The sequence below is a fragment of the Panthera onca genome, chromosome C1 (genome assembly GCF_046562875.1).
Source record: "Panthera onca isolate mPanOnc1 chromosome C1, mPanOnc1 haplotype 2, whole genome shotgun sequence".
Lineage (NCBI taxonomy): Eukaryota > Metazoa > Chordata > Mammalia > Carnivora > Felidae > Panthera > Panthera onca.
Genome location: NC_138346.1, coordinates 484,309 through 490,493, shown reverse-complemented (window position 1 = coordinate 490,493; position 6,185 = coordinate 484,309).

The following is a 6,185-nucleotide window of genomic DNA, read 5'->3' as shown; positions in this document are numbered from 1 at the left end:
CTCACAGTCCATGAGTTCGAGCCCCGTGTCGGGCTCTGTGCTGACAGCTCAGAGCCTGGAGCCTGCTTCAGATTCTGTGTCTCCCTCTCTCTCTGCTCCTCCCCTGTTCATGCTCTCTCTCTGTCTCAAAAGTAAATAAAAACACTTAAAAAAAATTAAAAAAATAATGCACGAAATATGAAAAGGCTTAAGATTTTAGGTGTTTTCTGCTAGTGTAGGGGTGGGGCTTTGAGAAGTGGCCCAATGACTGGGGGTCATAGGGAGCAGGTGGCAGGAGGAACCTCCCTGTCCCTGAGGATGAGCCGGCCCTCAGATGTCAGAATGGGAAGTGGTGCACCTTTGGCCCCGTGGTTCACTCGTGGGGCCCGCCCTGCACAATTCACAATCCACAGACAGGCCTCTGCACACACGGTGCGCACATGCATACATGTGGGCACACACATACACAGGCACCCACCTCCTGGTGGGTGGCCCACCTCCTCTGTCCCCAACTGCTCCCGCCTGCTCTCTGCCAGGATTGATTGGCTTATGTATTTATTTTTTATTTAAGTTTATTTTTGAGAAAGCAGGGGAGAGGCAGAGAGAGAGGGAGTTCTAGAATCCCAGGCAGGCTCCCCACTCTCAGTTTAGAGCCTATGTGGGGCTTGAACCCACGAACCATGAGACCATGACCTGAACCGAAACCAGGGGTCAGACATTTAACTGACTGAGCCCCCCAGGCGCCCCACCTGCCAGGATTTAAGACGAGAGTTCCTTTCCACACCGGTGGCCTTGCCTGGGTTCTGGTGCCTGACCGGGCCTGGCGCCCTGGGCCACTCCAACTGTCGAGTTACCCCTCCTGCCCTGCCAGCCCCAAGAGCCAGCCCTGACCCTGTGGCCGTGGCCACCGTCCCATGCCCCTGGCTGGGTGCCCACGGGCAGCCGAGGCTTCCACCGCACAGGACAGATCCCATGGGTGCTTGATGGCCTGACGGAGCTGGCCCTGCTCTGTCCCTGCTCTGTCCCCACCCGTCCGGGGTCAGCTGGTAGACCTGCTCAGGTCATGGTCTCACAGTTCTTGGGCTCAGCCTCCGACCCTCTGCAGCCAGGTGTGCAGCTGGCACGTTTCTCCCTGTTTCTGGGCTGGAGGCTGGGGCTGCTTTGCCTGGCAGCCTGGGTCGGGGAGGTGGCAGGGACCGGGCTGCGGGAGAGAGGCCTGTGCTAGGCATTTCCTGCCCGTGTTACCCAGTGGCGGTGGGCACGACGAGCATGAGGCCTGGTGCCCGCCGGCCGCCAGGCACCCGCTCCGGGAGCTCAGAGAGCAGGTACGGGACACTCAATGCTGTTCACCTCTCGACTGTCTGACAGTAGGGGCTGGCGTGTCTCACGGACGCCCCCTCCAGCTTTCCTCTGTGTTGTCTTAAGGCTGATGGTGTCTTAGAGTCCGCGGAACACAACACAGCCTGCAAAGCGGGACGTGGGACAGGGGGCTTGCTGGTGCAAACCCATGTTTATGGTGGTAAATGTGTGCTCCACCAGACGGGTTCCTGAATCTTCGCACACCCAGCAGGGGCGTGACGAAGCCCTGTCCCGCCTGGGTGGATGACATGTGTCTCAAGGTGACAAGGACCTGTGCTGTCTGGACAGGACCCCAGCCCCCAGGGGAGCCGGTCACGTGCCTTAACGCCTGCGGGTAGCAACCTCTCCGGCGGCCACCGGCCACCGTGAAGACCGGTGGGGTGCACAGCAGGGCACGGTGGGTTCCACGCTGTCCTGCCCCGCGTGGCGATGTGGTCACACTAAACGTTATGTGAAAAGAGGCAGGAGGCCGGGCTGTCGGGAGTGTCAGCAGCACAAAGCCTGTCTGCAGACAGGACGGCTCCTCCTGGGACGGGGCCACAGCAGGTGGGGCTCCTGCCAAGGATAATCTCCCAGCATGCCTGGGGTGGTGAGGGGTGGCTTTTGTATTTGGATTAGGAAAAGCTTGTGCTTTTCACCTCAAAACCTCTACACTGGTGCAACGAGAGAAGTGGTTATTCAAGAGGGACCAGGACCTCTCACTGCTCATGGCTGATGGCCACCAAGGGCCCCCGTTTGGAGGGGCCCCAGGGAGCGGCAGGAAGGGCCTGAGCTGCTGGGTGAGGGAGGGAGGGAGTGGGCCTGGGGGTCTCCACCCAGGGAGCTGCTTGTCAGAATGGTGGGGAGCCAGGGGGCTGCCTGCCCCTCAACCCCAGGGACGTGGCTGGGGCCTGGGCAGCCTTCCCCAGGCCTGCTGGGAGCAGAGCCCTCCTCGGGGAGAGCTGGCTTCCTGACTGTGGACCCCAGGGGCTCAGATGAAGAGTCTGGGGGCCATGTGGCCCGCAGGTCCCCACGTGTCTGTCAGGATGCTCACCCTGTGCAGAGGAGGAGGTGACAGGCTGTTGCACAATATGCCTGGCCTCTGACCTCAACCCTCTGACGAGACAGTGCTTACCCTGGACGCAGTTCCAGGTCCAGCCCCCGTCTCCTCCCTGACCCCCAGAGGGACAGGGGATCTACTTGGCCAGTCTCACCAGCCCTGCTGCTGCCAAGCCATCCTAGGCTTTGAGGTCCTTTGGACCTCAGGGGTCTGGGGAGAGCAGGCTGGGTCTTGTCCTGCCAAAGGTTCAGGCCCCAAAGCCCACGTGGGTGGTGGGGACACAGCCTGTCTCCCGGGGCGGTGAGGAGGAACATGCTGGCTGGACCTCCCTGGCAGGCTTGCACTGACCATGGCCCTCGGGGGAGGCCTCCAGCGAGCATTGGGCTTACCCTGACGCCTGCCCTGGGGGGACAGCCAGAGTCAGGGCGAAGTTTCTGGAATAGCTCCTCTGCAGGGGTGCATTAAGAAGGAACTATCTGGGTAGTCTGTTTCCGGGCTCCCCTCCCTGCTGGCTCTGGTCCGTGGCTGTGCATATAGGTGTTCTTTGGAGCAGTGGCCCAGTCAGGCCGTGTCCCTCCGTTTCTGGGCGGAATGTGCGGTGCCCAGAGCCACCTTCTGGGTTCTGTGGCCGTGGGCCCGTGGGCCGGCAAGGGAAATGGGTTGCAGAGGGTCTGAGGTGGACGGGCAGCAGGGCTGGCCTCAGAAGCAGAGAACTGGCGGCGGGGGTGCTTGGGTGAAAATACCCTTGCCCTCGGGTCTGGAGATGCTCCTGACTCAGGCCCGGAGGGCCTGCTCCGTGGACACTGGCAGGAGGCTTGTCAGCAGGCCGAGGTCCTGGCCCCGAGCCCCCTGTCTGGGCTGGCAAAGAGGGTGTGGTCCGTCCACCTCCCCGAGTTCCCAGAGCACGTGCTGAGCACAGAAGCAGGAGCCACGGCCACGCTGCTGGAGGCGGAGCCCTGCACGATGGTCCCTGCCGTGGAGCAGGCCTACAGGGCAGGGTGGGCAGGGGTCCTCTGGCCAGGCAGCCTGGAGGTAACCTCCGGGCCCTCTGGGTGTGGGGCCCTAATCCTCTCCCAGCCTTCCCTTGAGTCCTCTTTGTGAGTAGGTCGGAGCCACAGACCCTGCTCTCTAGGGGCCCCGGGCCAGGCCCCATGTGTCAAACATGGTTCCTTCCTCCGGTCCCTGGGGCTGGGGCCATCACTGCCGCAGTGTCCCCTTGCTTTGTCCCCTTCTGCTCCCCAGCCCTAGTCTGAACTGGGGGGTTCAGTGAAGGGCCCTGAGCCTCCCACCTCAGCCCACTCTGCCTGCCTTGATTCAGGGAGCTGGAACCCCAACTGGATGGGGTGCCCTGGGCCCCACCATCTGTAAGTGCAGGGACCGTGGACGTGACTCCCAGACTTCCGGGTGACGACGTCCGAGGTTTAGGCGGCGGGGTGGAAAGGGAGTGTTCCCCTTAGAGGTGAAGCAAGGAGGCCCCCCATGACCCATCGGAGGGAGGGATGTGGAGGCTGCAGGGTGTGTCCAGGTGGGGGATTTGTCCACCACATGCCATCAGAGTCATGACCTTGGGTTACAGGCATAGGTGAGCGGGGGAGGGAGGCAGTGGGGCATCTGGGCCCCATTGGCAGCTGGATAGGCAGCGGGCTGTGCCGTCCAGCCAAGCATCTCTGATGCCAGCGATGCCAGCCTGAGCATCTCTGGGGGCCCCCATCCGTGTTGCCCTCTGGGCCTCCTCTGGACAGCCTCGGTGGGTGACACGGTGCTCCTCTGTCCTGGGCCCTCCTCAGGATGGACGCTGGGCCTGGGGGCTGCATCGCGGGCGAGGGGTGGCAGGCCCCCCACTCTGAGACTGGACATCCTCAGTCCTGCCTGTGGGGTCACCCGGCCACAGGGCAGAGGGCACAGGGAGACGTCTGCCCCACATGGGGGCCTCTGTGGGGGCTGGACAGGAAGCCCACCACCTAGATCGGGGCCTCTTGGTCTGCCTGACCTCTGGGCCTCAGAGGGTCAAGAAAGGGCTCGTGGTCCAGGATCAGCCAGCTCTCCTGCGTTCACAGCCTCCTGATGCAGCTGTGGGGCAGGGTTGTGCCCTGGTGCTGTCCCCTCCCTGCCCTGTGTCCCCAGGTGGCCTTGTCTGTGGCAGTTCTTGAGGGCATCTCCTCTCCCATAGCCCCGCTGACCTCAGCAGCTCAGAGTTGATTTTGCTTCACTCTCCTGATGGTGTGGTCAATCCTTGCCCTGTCCTCCTCGGCTCAGCTGCACCTGACAGCCAGCCCCCCATCCTTCATTCTCCTCCCACCCCTGTCGAGTCTTTGCCTCCCTCCCTCTCTGTGGCCTCCCAGCCCCTGGTGGTCAGGCCTTGCCCTGCACCCTTCAGGGCCCTCCTGGGGCTCGTGGCTTAGACTCCAAGTGCCTCCAGTGGTATCATCCCTGGATCCAGTGTCCCTGGGCTCTGCCACCCGGAGCCCAGCCCCAGTCACTGCTCCAGTCACTGCCCGGGCCCAGCAGCCCGGAGCCCGGTCCCAGTCACTGGGCCAGCCGGGCCAGGTCTTCAGGACTGGCAGCTTTGTGGTTTCTCTGGTCACTCAAGGTGCTTCTCATGGGGCTTGGCACAGTGACCTCATCAGCAAGTATCAGAGAATCTGGCCTTGCGAGGGGCAGCCGCTGTGCCCCCGGGGCGCTGGTGAGGCTTAGGGTTACAGAAGCAGTAAATCAGGAGGAAGAGAAATGTTGTTCACAGAGCCTGAAGGTCCCAGCAGGTGGGGAAGAGTGGTCTGGGCACTGAGATGTTCCCATGTGCGGCTCTTCGCACCCCCCACACCTGTGCTGGAGTGTCCTGGCCCTGTGTCCATGCCGGGGCGCCTTCCCATCTGCGAGTGGACAGACAGCTGCCCTCAGGCAGCCAAAAGGTTTCTTTCCCCGATGGGGGCCTGGGGCCCTGCCAGCTTGGATGAGTGGCACTCTGCAGCTGTAGCCGTGGCTCTTTGCCTGGTTTACCTGCCCCACTGTGGCTCTTCCTGGACAGCGGGCCCGGGGAGGGGTGACCCCAGGGAAGCAGAGGAGACCCTGCACTGGGGGACGGCTGGGCATCTCTGGACCAGGCTCAGTGACCAGAGCTCACCTTTCCCTGGGCTCCCTGGTGTGGGGAGGGGGCTGAGGGGAGGAGTGCCCACAGTCTGTCTGGGGCCTGGGGCCTCCTTGAGGCCACGGGGGGGTGGTTCACGGGCTGTCTTGTCCCCATCCAGTGACATCTGTTACCTGGGCTGGGGCTGGGGGCGTTGCACAGGATGTCCCACTGATCACTCCTACTCCCCGCGTGGGCTGTGGTTTTGCAGGGGCCCCACGCCCTTCCCAATGACCTTGGGCTTGGCCACATGGCTCCGCTGGTCAGTGGGATGGGAGGGGCTGGGTTGCAATGGGGGTTGGGGGGTGCGTGAGGTGTGCCCTGGCCTCCTGGGGTCCTCCTGGAAGAGAGCCTGCTGGGGCCCAGGACAAACCCCCCGCCCGAAGCAGCAGGGTGGGCAGACAGCCCCTGGGGCCCATGAGCTCGAGCACAGCCCTTGCTGGGGAGCTGCCGAGTTTCAGGGGTGTTTGACACACATCGGCAAGTTGGAAGTGGAGGGCTATGTTGTCTGTCTTTCTTCTGCCTTTTTCGCTTCACCCCCCGCTTTGTGGAAATGACATACTGGGTGCTTGGCTCCCGCGCCCCCACGTGATGCGTCCTCCTGGAGCCCCGTGGATGGTGGACACCGGCCTCATCCTCCCCACCCACTTTCGTCCAGGGCTGTCCTGGGGGTGAGACTCCCTG